The 17,183-nt window shown below is 35.7% G+C and overlaps 1 non-coding gene across 1 annotated transcript; it reads right to left on the reverse strand.

Annotated features, from left to right (window-relative positions):
* Positions 1-15,750: 15,750 nt before the first annotated feature.
* Positions 15,751-15,871, reverse strand: LOC136332865 (small nucleolar RNA SNORA25). The gene has a single exon (XR_010730991.1). It is a non-coding gene; the product is annotated as a small nucleolar RNA SNORA25 (small nucleolar RNA).
* Between the last annotated feature and the right edge of the window lie 1,312 nt (positions 15,872-17,183).

The following is a 17,183-nucleotide window of genomic DNA, read 5'->3' on the forward strand; positions in this document are numbered from 1 at the left end:
TATCTATCTATCCATCATCTATCTATAACTATAGTAGTCTATTTTAAGCAGGTAGACATTTAAGTTTAAATACGTTCTAAAAACATTATAGTTTTAATCTCCCCTCCATATTTTTTGCTTTTGATGTCATATTTTTTTTTTGTTTTTTGAATTCTCTGATTATTTATTATAGTTACAGTTAATTTTGCTACTTTTATCTTTAACTTTTACATTAGCTTTTTAAGGGGTTGATCACTGTGCCTATTATATATTTTTCTTTCCCAGTAAGATTTTTTCTTTCCTATATTTTCTTATTTCTGTTATGGCTTTTTATTTCCTGCATAAAGGAGACCTTCTAACATTTCTTGTGAAGGTGGTTTAGTGGTGGTGAACTTCTCTATTTTTTTCTTGTCTTTAAACGTCTTTATCTCTCTTTCAATTCTGAATGATAACCTTGCTGAGTATGGTATTTTAGGTTTCTTTCTTTTAGCACTTTAAATATTTCCTCACACTCCCTTCTGGCATGTAGAGTTAGTGGTAATATTTCAATTGGTGGCCTTATGGTGTTTTACTTGTTTTTTTTTTTTTTGTATTTTTTTGAAGCTGGAAATGGGGAGAGACAGTCAGACAGACTCCTGCATGCGCCCAACCAGGATCCACCCGGCACACCCACCAGGGGCGACGCTCTGCCCACCAGGGGGCGATGCTCTGCCCCTCCGGGGCGTTGCTCTGCCGCAACCAGAGCCACTCTAGCGCCTGGGGCAGAGGCCAAGGAGCCATCCCCAGTGCCCAGGCCATCTTTGCTCCAATGGAGCCTTGGCTGCGGGAGGGGAAGAGAGAGACAGAGAGGAAGGGGGGAGGTGGAGAAGCAAATGGGCGCTTCTCCTATGTGCCCTGGCCAGGAACTGAACCCGGGTCCCCCGCATGCCAGGCCGATGCTCTACCGCTGAGCCAACTGGCCAGGGCCTGTTTTACTTGTTTTTGATGTGTTACTTTCCTCTCTTTCTTTTTTTTCTGAAGTGAGAACCAGGGAGGCAGAGAGACCAATTCCCGCATGTGCCCAACCGGGATCCACCCAGCATGCCCCCTAAGGGGCGATGCTTTTTCCATCTGGGGCATTGTTCTGTTGCAACTTGAGCCATTCTAGTGCTTAAGGCAGAGGCCATGGAGCCATCCTCAGCACCCGGGCCAACTTAACCTCAGTGGAGTCATGGCTGTGGGAGAAAAAGAGAGAAATAGAGAGAAAGGAGAAGGTGAAAGGTGAAGAAGCAGATGGATGCTTCTCCTGTGTGCCCTGGCTAGGACTTCCACCCTGTGGGCCCATGCTCTACCACTAAGCCAATTGGCCAGGGCTCTTTCTATCTTAAAGATTTTCTCTTTATCATTAATATTTTTCCATTTGAATTACCTTATATATTTGTGTGGGCTTCTTTGTGTTCATCTCATTTGAAACTCTCTGCTATCTGGACCTAGATGTTTGTTTCCATGTCTGGATTAGGAAAGTTTTCAGTTGTTATTTCTTCAAATATACTTTCTATCCCTTTTTTCTTCTCTTTCTGGGATCCTTATAATAAGAATGTTAGCGTTTAATATTGTCACAGAAGTTCCTTACACTGTACTCATTTTTTAAAATTATGTTTTTCATTTTGCTGCTCTGCTTGGATGATTTCCATTATTTTGTCTTCCAGTTTGCTGATCTGTTCTGTATTAAATGATCTGCTACCTATTCCTTCTAATGTATTTTTCATCTCTATTATTGTTTTCTACATCTTTGGTTGTTTATTATTCCATTTTCTAATTCTTTGTTGAAATTCTTTCTGAGTTTCTCTATTCCACTCTCAAGTTTATTGAGCATCCTTTTGATCATTTCTTTGAATTCTTTTTCAGACCAATTACTTATCTCTGTTTTATTATACTTTTTCTTTGGGTTTTTTTACTTGTTTCTTCATTTGAGGCATATTTTATGTTTCCTATTTTGTTTGACTCTCTGTGTTTCTATGAGTTAGAGCTATGTTTTTCAACTGCTGGTCTGCAGACCAATGCCCATCCACTAAAAAATTGTATGCTGGCCCATGAAAAAGTGAACCACCCTGATGTTATATGAAGATTATAGAGTAATCAAAGTGTTTCACTTTTTCATGGGCTAGCATAAAATTCTTGGAAGGCCAGCACTGGTCCATGGACTGGTGGTTGAAAACACTGAGTTAGAGATAATAGCTATTTTTCTCATTCTTGGAAAAGAAGTCTTGTATAGAAGTGGCCTCAGTGTAGACTGTATGTTGGTTGGTTTTGGTTGTCCAGTTGAAGTCAGGGCAGGCACATGTGGTGCCTTGTATGCCACCTGGCCAGAAGTAGTGAGTTCTAGTTGGGAAAGCCTGGTATACATGCATGTGCAGTAGCTCTTTGTTATTACGGCTGTCCACAGCCAAAATGAAATCAGGTAGGATGGCCTGATATATGTGTATTCCTTGCCCTTATGAGCTAGATAGGCTGCCTGGTATACATACAATATGCCACCTGTTGTATGCCTGGCATGCCATGTTTCTTTAATTGTCTGTGGCCTGAGTCAGTCTGGGCAGGGTTGTCCTGTGTTACCTGAGTTAGGAAACCCTGTGTGTGCTGTACAAGTTTAACACTTTCTCCAGATAGGACAACCTTCTGTGTGTATACAACCCACAGGTGTTCACAGCAGTGCCGTTTTGTAACTCTGGATCAACTTCTGGCTAGAGAGACCCTATGCACGTGTACTATGGTGCCTTCCTCTTTCTGATGAAACTAATTCCAGAAAAGATGGCTGGGAATTCATCAGAGTAGACCTAGCGGTTAGATAGATAAAACTCCTGCTCACTATCTAAGTGCAGGGAAAATGGTATTCACCATTTTCTCCACCCTAGAGAGTTTCCTCAGCTCCTGGAGAGATCTTGCTGTTCCTCAATCTTCACTGCAGTCTCTCTCTAGTGTTTGTTGTGCATAGCTGTTCAATTAATACTCAGTTATATCTCAAGAGGAATTACTCTAATATAGGTATATATTTGATATGTTCTTAGTAGTGGGTTAGCTCAGTATTCTCATATATTGCCACCTTTGATAGTGTATATTTTAAATGTGATGTCTTTAACAATATCTGATTTATTTTTTTAAGTCATTAAATTAAACAAAAAAGTAAGTAGAAGTCATTTTTTGAGTTTTTGTATTTAATAGCAAGATGAGAAAAGCCACATTATGTTGAGAAAACCAAAGCCCACCAGAAACATACTTGTGGTTGAGGAAGTTGGATTTATTGTTCTTTGCTCCTAGGGAGAATGTACAACATAGAAACCATGGATGTCTCAGTAAGAGAGTATTGGAAAGAAATGATAATAGAATTTAGGCCTGTCTTATGTGATTTTTGGAGGAGGGTTCAAACAAGTGGGGTTTTGCTAAGAATTGATACTGTGAAGAAGCAGGGGCAATTCTATGACTTTCTTAATAAATCTTATGTGTCAGGAAGCTAGGCTAAAGCTATTATTCACAGAAAAGCTGCAGTTACTTCTCCTCACCAGGAGAGGGTGTTGTTTAGTCACTTTGTGGCTTGAACAAGTTGGTACTTTTTTGAATGTATTCAGAATTGATGATGGAGTGGTTTCCTTTTTATTTGTTTGTTTTGAAAGATTATGGCATTATAATGGCCTTGTCTGATGTTAATATTCTTAAATCTTTTTTTTTATTTTATTTATTCATTTTTAGAGAGGAGAGAGAGAGAGAGATAGAGAGAAAGAAGGGGGGAGGAGCTGGAAGCATCAACTCCCATATGTGCCTTGACCAGGTAAGCCCAGGGTTTCGAACCGGCGACCTCAGCATTTCCAGGTCGACGCTTTATCCACTGCGCCACCACAGGTCAGGCAGATGTTAATATTCTTTAAAATGATTTGTGTTAACCAGGGAACAACCGATTTTATCTGAGAGTACCAGACATTAGGGGTGTGTTTGTAGGAACTTTGGCAATTATTTTGAGGAGATAGAAAGCCATTTCCAGGGCTTGAATAGAGAAATACCATTATCTGTCTTTTGTTTAAATAAGACCACCTAGACTGGTAGGAAAATTTATCTTACAATATAATACTTTTATATATCAATATTTAAGGAAGACAGATAGCTATGCATTAATCTCTTATACAATGGCTTCAAATACTTCTTTCTGCTGGTCAGATTTTTGTCAAGGTGTCTTTGTATTATGTCTTAATAAATATGTCAAAATACAATGTGAAAATTAACAACCTTAATATTTGTATATGATTTCTTTATTTCACTTAGAAATCAACCAATTTTGAAAATTAAACATCTTCTTTTAATAATTATACTTGGGTCTCTCTGACATCTTTAATGTACTTAATTGTTATAACTTAAACAAAACAAAAGAGGTAACTAATTTAATAAAGTTTTTATTTTTATATTGTAAAAGTAAAACAGAAATTTGTATTATGCCTAATCATCATGTTATTTCAATAACAATTTAAACCCTTCACCCAGGAATATTCACTGCTATACATTTAAGCAAACAAATAAAAAAGCATCTCAGAAGTTAGAAGTCTCAGAGCTCAAGAAGATTTGTCCTTCTTTTCTGGAATTGAATTAGTGTTTAGACAAATTTTGCTTGTGCCAAACTGCACTGTCACAGCATTTGTCTGTCATGCCAATCTAGGGATAGAACATTCAACAGAAAAATGTATGGTGATGGAAGATGGTTTGACTTTGGGTGGTGGGCACACAGTACAGTATACAGATCATGTATCATAAAAGTGTGCGCTTGAAATGTATATAATCCTATTTACCAAAGTTACCTCAATAAATTAAAAAAGAAAAATATGAAGATCCTCTTCTGACAACTTCTTTCTCTAAAAAATTTTATATCATTTTTACTACAAATATTTCCTTTTAATATCTATAATTTTAAAAAATAATTATTAAATATTTAAAATAAGTTTGAAAAGTAAAAAACGAACAAACATATTAGAAGCTTAGTACCTACCATATTTAACAGATGTCAACATACTTCCATAAAAATAAAGACCCTCAGACATTTTCTTTCTTTTTTTAAGTGAGTAAAGGGGAGACAGAGAGACAGACTCTCACACACACTGTGACTGGGATCCACCCAGCAACTCTGACAGTCCAGAGTCAATGCTGAAATTACAGGTTGTTCTCAGTGCCTGAGGCTGATGGCTTGAAACAGTCAAGCCACTGGCTGTGAAAGAGGAAGAGCAACAGAAGGGGGAGAGGGATGGGAAGAGAAGCAGATAGTTGCTTCTTATGTGTGCCCTGACTGGGGGCTGAATCCAGGACATCCACATGTGAGGTTGATGCTCTGTTCACTGAGCCACTGGCCAGGGCCAGACATTTTCTTAGAGATTAATAGGTTTAGAGTTGTGACTTTGTTGACAGGAAGTAAGAAGAGAAAACATCTATTTGATACCAAAAAAAAAAAAAAAAGAAATAGGTCAATCTCATTTAACTGAAATTAATGTTATTTAAATATTTCTATCATATTTTTTTATCACACAAATGTGATTTTAAGTTTCTGATATTGACCCTACATTGTAATATACTACTCAGTATTCAAATATCAGTAACTTTATAAAACAATTTATAAAGTGAAAAACATTTTATAAAAATAGTTCTGACAGGGCAGATGCCTAATACATTTTTCTAAATTGCATTTTTTTTTTCTTATTTGTCATCCTCTCTTTTCTTTTTTGGCTTCTGTTTCCTCTGTTCTAAGTTTTTTTTCCTCTGCCCACAAACTGTACCAGAATGTCTCAATTCTGAAGAATACTATCTTCCTTTAGCATTCCCTTTCTCAGTTATGTCTATACTAAGATTTGGGGTAAGACATGAAGTTGTCTTATATTTTCATTGAATTAAATATGATTCTGAAATATACATATGCATGCACACATATGCATACACTATATATATGTACCATGTTATATATATATATTTTCTAACAACTTTGATTATATACAAAAATTAGAAAAAATGAACCCAAAGTTGTAAAATTAGGTGCATTTCTATAGGTTGTCAAAATTGTGATTACAGTTGTGTCATAAATATATAAAGTTTTATACTTTTTGATTGATATTTTTCACTGTTAATACTAAAAATGTATTCACTGAATGTACTCTGAATTTAAATAATTAAATCTATCATATTTTATAAGTATTTAGTTATATATCTATGTATCACTATAGTATATATTTATAATTATTGGTACAGAGTTACATATATACATACATAGATAATCTCAACATCATCTTAATCAATGTATATGTATAAATGTATAGTTATGTATTAATAATTATATATAAATATATAGACCTCAGGGGCCAATATCTTATTTTCCATATTGACAAAATAGAAACATTAGTTTATGGTTCCTTTCAAATTTAGCTAGAGTCATCAGTATTTTGAGAATACTGAGTATATTAAGCAAACAAAATTAGAATAAGCACTTGTTTTTCCCTTCTGCGGTATTCCTGATAGTCCAAGAATCAACAGCTTTACCACCACCCTATCATGTGCCAGCCCTGTGACAGCTCCGAGGTCTCTGGCTGCCCAGTGTCCCTAATGGGCCTCCTGCTTCCCACTTCACTGGCCCATATTTGAAGTGTTCTCCCCACTCTGTTCCTCTTCACTCTGGCTTCTCCCCTTTCTAGCTGTGCTCCACATGGCCAGTGATACTATTATTATAAAGCACAGCAGCTCTGGTTATGTTTCTACTTAAATGACAAGCTAACAAACAAAGAATGCAAAACTAATTTTGATGGCTTTTGTGACCTTAATGATTGGTTCTGGTTCATCTTTGTGGCATCATTTTCAGGCTCTGCTTTCAGCGTGTATCTACCATGTGGCTATTTACCATTCTAGGGAAATTGCATTTTAAATCTTTATACTTTTATTTTCTTTTTGGTATTTTTAAATTTTGTATGAAATGTCTATTCTGTCCTTCTCAGCTTAGCACAATGTTACATATTCTTCAAGGCACAAGTCAAATGTCACTATCTGTCCAGATAGAATGAATTGTGCATTCTTCTGTAGTTGCACAGCTGAGTGTACAACCTCTTATAGCATTTATCAAATTATGGGCACTCATGTATATATCTAGCTCCTCTGAGGAAACCTTGTCTGAATAAAATAGCACAGGCTTTAAAGCACAGCATTTCAATTCCAGCACTACCACCTTCAGTTTTGTCAACTATAAGTATAAACTCTTTTCTATGCAATGGGAATAATCATGCTGCTGTTTTTATATAAAACACAATCAATAGACACATTGTTCTCCATTCATACTGGCTAGATTATAATCTCTGTAAAATTCCATTCATCCTGTGTCTTTGTTTCCAAATAGGCCCTAAAGGAGACTAGAATATAGTAAACTCTCATATATTTATTGAATGTATGATAATATATAAGCAAAATTAAATATAAAAAGTGATAGAGAATTCAACTAAAATATTCTCTTAATATCAAGTATATAACTCTAGCAAGACATGGTCTACAGCTAAAGTAGTGAGAAAAATCTCTGTCATTTTGTAATAACATTTTCTTTCTTTCTTTCTCTCTTTCTTTCTTTCTTTCTTTCTCTCTCTCTCTCTCTCTCTCTCTCTCTCTCTCTCTCTCTCCTTCCCTCCTCCCTCCCTCCTTCCTTCCTTCCTTCCTTCCTTCCTTCCTTCCTTCCTTCCTTCCTTCCTTCCTTCCTTCCTTCCTTCCTTCCTTCCTTCCTTCCTTCCTTCCTTCCTTCCTTCCTTCCTTCCTTCCTTCCTTGTATTATTCTGAAGTGAGAAGCAGGGAAGCAGAGTGACAGACTCCTGCATGTGCCCAACTAAGATTCACCCAGCATGCCCACCAGGAGGCAATGATTGGCCCCTCTGCGGCATTGCTCCACTGCAAGTGGAGCCATTCTAGTGCCTGAGGTGGAAGCCATGGAGCCATCCTCAGTGCCAAGGCCAACTTTGCTCCAGTGGAGCCTTGGCTGCAGGAAGGGAAGAGAGAGAGATAGAGAAAGGAAAGGTGGAAGATTGGAGATGCAGATGATTGCTTCTCCTGTGGGAATCGAACCCGGGACATTCACACACCGGGCCAATGCTCTACCACAGAACCAATCAACCAGGGCCTGTAATAACATTTTTTAAAGTTAATTAAATTTTAGTTTTCAATTACAGTTGGCATTCAAAATTATTTTATATTAGTTTCAAATATACAGCATAATGGTTAGGCAATTACATAATTTGTAAAGTGATTTTCCCTAATAATTCAAGTTTCCAACTGGCATCAAGTGTAGTTGTTAGAACTTTATTGACTATATCCCTTATGTTATATTAACATCCACATGAGTATTTTGTAGCTACCAATTTATATTTCTTAATCTCTTCATTTTCTTTACTGAGCCCACCAAACCCTCTCCTATCTGACAACCCTCAGTTGTTCTCTGTACCTATGAGTCTGTTTCTGTTGTTTGTCATTTATTTTTTCTTTATATTCCACATATAAATAAAATCTTATGTCATTTTCCTTCTATGTCTGACTTATTTCACTTAGCAGAATACCTCCCTTGGTCGATTCAAGTGGTCACAAATTATAAGATTTCAGTCATTTTTATGGCTGAGTAATATTCCATTAAAGTTTTTTTTTTAATTTTTCTGAAGTGAGAAGCAGGGAGGCAGAGGGACAGACTCCTGCATACACCCAACTGGGATCCACCTGGCAAGCCCACTAGAGGGCGGTGCTCTGCCCATCTGGGGTGTTGCTCCATTGCACCTGGAGCAATTCCAGTGCCTGAGGCAAGGCCATTGAAACATACTCAGCACCCCAGGCCAACTTGCTCCTATGGAGCCTTGGTTGCGGGAGGGGAAGAAAGAGATAAAGAGAAAGGAGAGAGGGAAGGGCGGAGAAGCAGATGATTGCTTCTCCTGTGGGAATAAAACCCAGGACATCCACACGCAGGGCCGATGCTTTACCACTGAGCCAACCTGTCAGGGCTAATACAGTCCATTGTTTATATGTACAATCTTTTGTTTATCCACTTGTCTTTTGATGGACATTTCAGTTATTTTCACATCTTGGCTAATGTGAATAATGATGCAATAAACATATGGATGTATTTATTATTTTGAAAAGTGTTTCAGGTTTTTTTGAATAAATTCCCAGAAGTGAATTGCTGGGTCATAAATAGTTCCATTTTTAATTCTTTGAGGAAACTCCATACTGTTTTCCATAGTGGCTGCTCCAATCTGGATTTTCACCAACAGTGTAGAACAGAGTTTCCTTTTCTCTACATCCTTGCCAACACATGTCATTGTTAATATATTGGAGACAGCTATTCTGACAGGCATGAGGTGATATGTCATTGTGGTTTTAATTTGCATTTCTCTGATGATTAGTGATGTTGAGCATTTTTTCATATGTCTATTGGCCATCTATCCCTATGTCTTCTTTGGAGAAGTGTCTATTTAAATTTTCTGTCCATTTTTAATCGGATATTTTTTAAAGTTGACTTGTATGAATTTTTTTATAAATTTTGTATATTAACCCCCATCAAATGTATCATTGGTAAATATCTTTCTCTAGTCAGTAAGTTGTCTTTTTATTTTTGTTTTTATCCCGTGCATAAACATTTTTATTTACTGTAGTCCCATTTGTTTATTTTTTCTTTTATTTTTCTTGCCTGGGGTGATATATCAAAAAAATATTGCTGAGATAAAAGTCAGAAATTTTACTGCCTATATTTTCTTTTACATGTTTTACAGAGTCAAGTTTTAGCTTCAAGTATTTAATTCATTTTGAGTTTGTTTTTGTGTATGGCATAAGAAAGTGGTCTAGTTTCTTTTCTTTTTTTTTTTTTTTTGCATGTATCTGTCCAGTTTTCCCAACACCATTTATTGAATAGACTGTCTTTAATCCACTGTGTGTTCTTACTTTCTTTGTCATAGAGTAATTGACATGTAGGAATGGGTTTACTTCTGGACTCTATTATGTTTCATTGATCTATGTGCTGCTTTTAATGCCAGTACCATGCTGTTTTGATAACTATGGTCTTGTAGCATATAATTTGAAATCAGGTTGTGTGATACCTCCAACTTTGTTCTTTCTCAAGATTGCTGCATCAATTCAGAATCTTTTGAGGTTCTAGTTCTGTGAAAAAATGCCATTGATAAATTGACAAGGATTGTATTGAATCTATAGCTTTGGGTAATATAGACATTTCTAATGATGTTAATTCTTCTTATCTATGAGCAAAATACATGTTTCTATTTATTTGTATCTTTTTTAATGTCTTATAATTTTCCAAGGCCAGGTCTTTTACCTTTTTGCTTATATTTATTTTTAGGTAACATTTTTTTTGGTGCTATTGTAAATTGTGCTGTTTTTAAATTTCTCTTTCTAATAATTCATTATGGGTATGTAAAAATGTAATCTATTTTTTCATATTTATTTTGTATACTGATACTTTACTGAATTTATCAGTTCTAGTAGTTTTTTAGTGAAAAATTTAAGGTTCTTTATATATATTTATAGTATTGTGTCTTTTAAAAACAATGACAATTTTACTTTTTTCTTTATCATGTCTAGTTGCTGAGCCTAGAGAACTTTTAATAATATGTTGAATAAAATTAGTGAAAGTGGGATAAAAAGAAAGTGGAAAACCCTGTGTTACTCCTGATCTTAAAGAAAATACTTTTAGGTTTTCCTCTTGAATATGATACTAGCTATGGGTTTGCCATAGATAGCTTTAATTATGTTGAAATATGTTCCCTCTACACCCACTTTTCTAAGAAATTTCATAAAAAATTGATGTTGAATTTTTTCAAATGCTTTTTCTTCATCTATTGATATGATCATATAGTTTTTAGCCTTTGTTTTATTTATGTGGTATATCATATTTATTGATTTACAGATATTGCAGCAACCTTGTATCCCAGGAATATATATTACTTGGTCATGGTGAATTATCTCTTCAATGTATTGTTGAATTTGGTTTGATGATATTTTGTTGAGAATTTTTACATCTCTGTTCATCAGGAATATTGGTCTATAATTTCCTTATAATATTTCTGTCTGATTTTAAAATTAGAATAGTAGTGGCCTTTTAAAATGAGCTTTGAAGTCTCCACTTCTCTACATTTTAAAAATAGTTTGAGAAGGATAAGTTTTAGTTCTTCTTTAAGTGTGTGATAAAATTCACCTGTGAAGCCATCTTGTTCAGGACATTTATTTGTTGGGAATTTTTGGATAACTTCTTCAATTTCATCAATAGTGATTGATCTATTTAGATTTTCTTTTTTTTTCTTAAGTGTTGGAAAATTGTGTGTTTCTAGGATTTTCTCCATTTCTTTCAGATTGTCCAATTTGTTGCCATATTATTGTGTGTAGTGTAGTTTATAATTCTCTTTTATTTCTGTGGTGTCTGTTGTGACTTCTTTCATTTCTGATTTTATTTAAGTCCTCTCTCTTTTAAAAGAACCAATTCTTGGTTTCATTGATCTTTTGTATTGTTTTAGACTCTATTTTGTTATTTCCACTTCTTCCTGTGCTTACTTTGGGCTTTGTTTATGTCCTTTTTCTAGTTTATTTAAGGATAAAGTTAGATTGTTTATTTGAGATTTCTTTTTCTTTTCTTTCTTTCTTTTTTTTTTTGAGGTAGTTCCTTTCTTGTCATGAATTTCCCTCATAAGTCTGCTTTTGCTGAATCACATAGATTTGGTGTCATTGTGTTTGAATTTTATTTTTTGTCTCAAGGTATCTTTTGATTTCTTCCTTGATTTTATTGTTAACCCATTAATTTTTAGTAGCACGTTAGTTAGCCTCCATATATTTGTGTGATTTTCATCTTTTTTGGTTGTTGTTTTTATTAATTTCTGTTTTCATATCTTTGTGGTCAGAAAAGATGCTTGGTATGATTTCAATCTTCTTAAATTTATTGAATCTTGTTTTGTGGCCTAACATATGGTTGATCCTGAAAAATGTTCCATGAGCATTTGAAGAGAACACATATTCTACTGGTTTGGGGTGAAATGCTCTAAAGACATCAGTTAAATCTATTTGGTATAATTTGTCATTTGATGCTACTGTTTCTTTGCTGATTTTCTGCCTGAAAGACCTATCCATTGATGTCAATAGGGTGTTAAAGTCTCTTATTGTGACTGTATTACTGTTGCTCTCTTCTTCTATGTCCATCAATATTTGCTTTTTCTGCTTATGCACTCTTATTTTGGGTTTATATATGTTTACAAGGGTTATATCATCTTATTATAGTCTTTATTTTAAAGTTTATTTGTCTGATATAAGTATTGATACCCCTGCTTTCTTTTTATTTGCACTTGCATAAAATATCTTTTTCCATCCCTTTACTTTTAGTCTGTATGTGTTTTTTTATTTTTATTTATTTATTCATTTTTTTAGAGGGGGGAGAGAGAGAGAGAGAGAAGGGGAGGAGGAGCAGGAAGTTTCAACTCCCATATGTGCCTTGACCAGGCAAGCCCAGGGTTTTGAACCAGCAACCTCAGCATTCTAGGTCGATGCTTTATCCACTGCACCACCACAGGTCAGGCTGTGTTTTTTGATCTGAAGTGGGTTTATTGTAGACAATATATGTATGAGTCTTTTATTTTTATATCCATTTAGCAACCTTATGACTTTTAATTAGTGTATTTAATCCATTTACTTTTAAAGTGATTATTGATAGGTACAACATGATTGCCATTTTATTGTTCATATTTATGTTCATTTTTTTCCCTGTCTTCTTTTTATAGAAGTACTTTTAACATTTCTTATAATATTGGTTTGGTGGTGATGAACTGCTTTTAGCTTTTTCTTGTCTAGGAAGATATTTGTCTCTCTTTGAATTTTAACTGAGTGCCACGCTGAGTAGAATAGTCTTGGTTGGTAGATCTTTGCTTTTCATTACTTTAAATATTTTATGTCAATCTTTTCTGGCCTGAAAACTTTCTGCTAAAAAATCAACTAACAGTCTTATGAGAGCTCCCATGTGGATAACCAACAGTTTCTTTCGCTCCTTTTAAGATTTTCTCTTTGTAATTAATATTTACCATTTTAATTATAATATCTATTGGTCAGGGCTTTTTTGCGTTTATCTTGTTTAGAACTCTTCACTTTCTAACTTGTGTCTTCTTTTCTTTTTTCTTCACCAGATTAGGGAAGTTTTCTGTCATTATTTCTTCAAATAGTTTTTCAGTTCTTTGCTCTCTCTTTTCTTCTTTTAATACCCCTATGATGTGAATGTTGTTATTTTTGATGTTGTCCCATCCTTTAAACTCTCCTCTTTTTTAATTCTTTTTTTCTTTTTTTGTTCTGATTAGGTATTTTCTACCTTGTCTTCAAAATAAATGATTCTTCTTTATCTAATTTGCTATTGATTTCTTTTAGTGTATTCTTCATTTCAGTTACTGTATTCCTTAGTTCTGACTGGTGTTTTCTTTTATAGCTTTTAATACTCATTTTTGTGCTTATAGCTTTTAGTGCTCATTTTTGTGTTTACTATCTCTTTGTTGAAGTTATCACTGAGTTCATCTAATTTTTCTCTAAGTTCCTTTAACATTGTTTTAATCAGTGTTTTGAATTCTGTATCTGGTAAATTGCTTGCCTCTATTTTATTTAGTTCTTTCTCTGGAGATCTCTTCTGTTTTTTCATTTGAGGCATGTTTCATTTTACTTCAGTTTTGGCTGCCTCTCTGTGTTTGCTTCTATGTATTAGGTAGATATGTTGTTTCTCCAAATCTTGTGGGGTGGCCTTATCTAGTAGGTGTTCTGTAGTTCCCAGTGTCACATTTTCCCAGATAACCTGAACCTGGTGATGTAGAAATGTCCTTCTTTTTGTAGTTGAACCTCCTGTTGTATTTGAACTTTGATTGCTACTGATACCTCAGTGGGTGTGACTGACCCTCAGGCTAGCTGGCTATGACTACAGCATAAAAGCTGCTGTGTAGTAGCTGACCCCATGGAGTGATGTTTGCCCCAGTGGGGCTTGGTGCTTGCAGTGACCTTTGTTTTGGTATGCTACTTGTGAAGCTATCAGGTTGTGTTCTTTTGTGGACTGTAGCCAACCACTAGGTTCATTGACTTTGGGGTCTTTTGGAAGGGAACTTGGTGCAAGTTGATATCAGACCTTGGCACTTCTTATGACCAGTCCAGAGCTATCTGTTAGGAATTACAAAAGAATCTGTGATTGGTAGCTGCCTGTCAGGCCTGGATTTGTGAGGGAGAAGCCATGCTATGGTCCAAGCCTAGCTGTCACCAGTATCATGCTTAAAACCGGTCAGCAGAAAGACCAAGGCATCCTGAGATCTGCCACCATCTGATAACTGCTTGTAAGTCTCAGCTGTTGAAAGAGTCTTGGATGATTCACAAGTTGGATGAGGTAAGGCATCAGCAAGTCACCAGTGTGGGGCAAATGTTGTTTACTAGGTTAACACATATTCATATTTGATACTAGTGCTGGGCTTGAGGCCACTCAGCAAAATCCTCAGAGTATACCTGTGGATGGAGGGCAGAGCACATTTCTAGCAGCTGTGGCTGATGCAATGTGTGAGAACACTCCAGCACCTCAAACCCTCCTAGGCATACCCAGGAGGGAGCTTGCCCGCTATAAGGAAGTGACTCAGAGCTAACCAGGAAGCTCCTTAATCTTTTCAGCCACTGGCTTTGAAGAACACCCTATAACACCCTATAGGCTGAACCCATGTATGTAAGCTAGTTTACTTCCTGAATAAAGTGGATCTGCATCATTGAATTTGGTCTCTAGAGTCGGGTCTTTGTGTCTCCGTTGTCCTCACACCCGGCAGGACTTGTTCACATAATGGCGCCCTAACAGGGACCTAACTGGCATCCAATGGATGGGTAAGTGACCTTCTGCAGTGGGAAACCTTCTCCCCCACTCTCGAGCCCCACAGGCTTGAGCCATGCATGCCCTATTGCAGAGTAGGAGAGCTAAAGTTTGTGAAAAGGATCCTTGTACTTACTGGGAGATTCTCTCTGGTTTCAATTCCTGGATTGAAGATGTGCCTCACTGGGATCCAGATACTTGGGCATGAGCTCTCTGACGTGTTTGTTTGGCTGAGATGCATGGGAGGCAAACCTTCCCTCTCAGCCTCACTCCTGCCTTATTGGCAATACACGCCTGCTTGACCTCTGCTTCTGTTCCATTCCTCAGTTCACATTGTTCATTAGATTTCTTAAATGAGTGAGGTCATATGATATTTTTCTTTATCTGCCTGGCTTATTTCACTTAGCATGATAATTTCTAGGTTCATCCATATTGCCACAAAAGGTAAGATTTTCTTCTTTTTCGTGGCCCCATAGTATTCCATTGTATATATGTACCAGCACTTTTTAATTCCCTCATCCACTGAAGGACACTTGGGCTGTTTCCAGATCTTGGGCTGTTGTAAACAATGCTGCAATAATTATGGGGGTAAATTTTTTCTTTTGAATCAGTGATTTGGTATTCATAGGATATATTCCTAAAAGTGGGATTGCTGGATCAAAGGGTAATTCCATTTTTAATTTTTTGAGGAATCTCCATACTGTTTTCCACAATGGCTGTGCCAGTCTGCATTCCCACCCGCAGTGCAGGAGGGTTCCCTTTTCTCCAGCACTTATTATGTGTTGTTTTGTTAATGAGCACCATTCTGACAGGTGTGAGGTGGTATCTCATTATGGTTTTAATTTGCATTTCTCTAATGATTAGTGATGTTGAACATTTTTTCTTTTCTTTTTTTAAATGTATTCTCCTCAGGGAAACATAGCACCACTTAGTGTCTATTACATCCTATGGAGAACGTCAATCTTAGATCACACCATTAAGAGCTCCTGGTCCCATAAGCTCTCTTTGAAATGACCTATGATGTTGAACATTTTTTTCATCTGCCTATCAGCCATCTGTATGTTTTCTTTGGAGATAAAAGGCATCCAAATTGGAAAAGAAGTAAAACTATAATTATTTGCTGATGATATGATACTGTACATAGAAAACCCTAAAGTCTCAGTCAAAAAATTACTGGACCTGATAAATGAATTCAGCAAGGTGGCAGGATATAAAATCAATATTCAGAAATCAGTGGCATTTTTATACACCAACAATGAACTGTATAAAAGAGAAATTAAGAAAACAATCCCCTTCACTATTGCAACAATAACAAAAAAAATAAATACATAGGAGTAAATTTAAGCAAAGAGGTTAAAGACTTATACTTGGAAAATTGTAAAACATTGATAAAGGAAATCAAGGAAGATACAAACAAGTGGAAACATATATCATGTTCATGGATAGGAAGAATAAACATCATTAAAATCTCTATATTATCCAAAACAATCTATAAACTCAATGAAATTCCTATTAAAATACTAATGACATACTTCAGAAATATAGAATATTCTAAGAATTTATATTGTACCAAAATAGAACACGAATAGCCTCAGCAATCCTGAAAAAGAAGAATAAAGTGGGGGGTATCACATTTCTTGATATCAAGTTATACTACAAGGCCATTGTACTCAAAACAGCTTGATACTGGTATAATAATAGGCATCCAGATCAATGGAACAGAACAGAGGACCCAGAAATAAACCCACACCTATATGGACAACTGATATTTGACAGAGGAGGTAAGAGTATACAATGGAGTAAAGACAGTCTCTTTAACATATGGTTGTTGGGAAAATTGAACAGGTACTTGCAAAAAAAATGAAACTGGATCACCAACTTATACCATTTACAAAAATAAACTCAAAATAGATAAAAGACTTAAATGTAAGTCGTGAAACCATAAACATCTTGGAAGAAAACATAGGCAGTAAACTCTTTGATATTTCTCTTAGCGATATTTTTGCTGATTTATCTTCATGGGCAAGTGAGGTAAAGAACAGGATGAACAAATGAGACTATATAAAACTAAGAAGGTTTTGCACAGCAAAAGACATCATTAACAAAATAAAAAGACAACCCACACAATGAGAGAATATATTCGCCAATACGTCTGATAAGGGGTTAATAACCAAAATTTATAAAGAACTTGTAAAACTCAACACCAGTAAGGTAAACAATCCAATCAAGAAATGAGCAAAAGCTCAATTTTTAAAAGATCCAGAATAAAGTCGCTTTAGGAGGCATGTCTGGCAGGACAGCAGCTATGCTTTTCTGACTCAAAAATATC

Source organism: Saccopteryx bilineata, chromosome 3 (genome assembly GCF_036850765.1).
Source record: "Saccopteryx bilineata isolate mSacBil1 chromosome 3, mSacBil1_pri_phased_curated, whole genome shotgun sequence".
NCBI lineage: Eukaryota > Metazoa > Chordata > Mammalia > Chiroptera > Emballonuridae > Saccopteryx > Saccopteryx bilineata.